The sequence below is a fragment of the Echinops telfairi genome, unplaced genomic scaffold (assembly GCF_000313985.2).
Source record: "Echinops telfairi isolate 266 unplaced genomic scaffold, ASM31398v2 ScPeMD7_5;HRSCAF=22, whole genome shotgun sequence".
NCBI classification, from domain to species: domain Eukaryota; kingdom Metazoa; phylum Chordata; class Mammalia; order Afrosoricida; family Tenrecidae; genus Echinops; species Echinops telfairi.
In genome coordinates this window covers 40,388,413-40,390,091 of record NW_022103901.1, presented here as the reverse complement: position 1 = coordinate 40,390,091, position 1,679 = coordinate 40,388,413, and the positions used below count along the sequence as shown (strand labels likewise).

The following is a 1,679-nucleotide window of genomic DNA, read 5'->3' as shown; positions in this document are numbered from 1 at the left end:
CAGGCACCATCAGCTTTCTTCACCACATTTGCTTATGCACCCGCTTTGTCTTCAGTGATCCTCTCTGGAAGGTGAGCATCAGAAATGTTATTTTTAATGTGATAGATGGCACAATAAGGGTTATTAAAAGAAGCAAATTAACATGATATATTTTTCAGTCCAAATTTTCTAGCTTTTCTCCCGATAGGAGTCAACTGCCAGGTGGTTTTGGAAACTCACCCTTTGTTTCCCATCACCAACGCATCTGATGGCTCCGAATGACTGCCACTCAACAGTTCATCTGAAGCCATGCCATCTCCCAGAGACAGGGTCTTGTCAGCCTTTGATGTATTGTAACTGGTTCTCTCCTTAATTCCTGCAGATAAAACTCTTCGTCATGCTGGCTTCTCAAGCTGATAACCAGAGGGTCCTACTGCGGCAAATAGTTCAGGAACCGTTTTCGTGTAATATCTGCAAAAACCTCAGCATGTTAAGACTTGGATCAATGTTGCTGATTTTTGGCATCACGTTGGTGGTTTTGCATTGGAACCATGCCTCCCTCGGTATTGGAGCGGTCATGGTGGTTCTTGGGGTTCTTGTGTCCACCATTAGTGGGGGGCTAATCTTCTATGACATGTGCTGGAAGTCAGAGGGATTCCCTACTCCCCACCGGAAGGCAATTTCAAAGCACAAAGTTGGCTGGAATCCAGTTCCCAATGAAGCGCCAGAGGCACCAGAGGCCAATGACTCACAGTAAACGTTAAGCCTGGGTATCTTTGAGCCTTTGGAATGGGCTTTTTAAAACTTCCCCGAGCATTTTAAAAATAGAAATAAAAGTTGGCTTTTAAAAGGCTTGTTATCTGGTATGGATTTTCTTCTTGCCCTCCTGTAAACTATTTATTCTGCAGAAATCCTTGCTCTCTCAGCTTGACATCAGATGGATGAACCAGCTTCCTCCTCCCTGTTGCTGCATCCACCAACCTCCTTGCTCTTTGCCATCGCTGAGGATCCACTCGCTCCTCTCACTTGCTCTTCACAGCACACCTGCAGACCGTTACCTGCACAGAGAGAACCCATCCCAGACTAGGTGCTCAGCTCACAGCCCTTTTCACTGGCCCTGTTCTCCCTCTCGCCACTCCGGATGCCACTGCCATGGTCAGGTCCTGGACCTTGGCATCATTTTGCCTGTGAGACCTGAAATCATCATTTCAGGGAGCTCATTCTCTGGCCACAGACCCTCTATCCTTCTCAGTCATTTTACCGAGATCCCTCACTTGACAATCTCCAATGAGAGGGAGATGTCCAACCCTTTGATGCTGTGATCTCCCACAATACCTGGAATTTCTCTTGTACTACTTGGGCTTGGACTTTTTGCCCCCTTCTAACTCTGCTCTATCTCTCTGGCTGTATGTGAACTTAGCTTCATGGACCCTCCAAGCTATAGGTGGATCCAAGGAGACAAATATCTTGGAGCAATAGAGACGTCCTTAAAATCAGTCAGAATCGACTTGCTGGCAGTGTGAGAGCCTCAGAGGGCCACTCCCTCCGAGAGCCACTCCCTCTGCTTTCTTGGTGCTTCACTGTGCTTCCTCCGCACATGCTGCCAGGGCTGGAGATGGGCATGCTCTTCTGAGAAAACTGGCCCAGGAGAATTCTCTTGCCTGTCATTGGGGGGTCCTCTGATAAAGTTGACTTATCAT

The 1,679-nt window shown here is 47.6% G+C and overlaps 1 long non-coding RNA gene across 1 annotated transcript in view; it reads left to right on the top strand.

Annotated features, from left to right (window-relative positions):
* The window catches only part of LOC123520901, a 6,746-nt gene extending 5,914 nt beyond the window's left edge, over positions 1 to 832 (top strand). The window contains exon 2 of the long non-coding RNA XR_006679414.1: positions 362 to 832. This is a non-coding gene — a long non-coding RNA (uncharacterized LOC123520901). The remainder of the gene's footprint in view (positions 1 to 361) is intronic.
* The last annotated feature ends 847 nt before the right edge of the window (positions 833 to 1,679 follow it).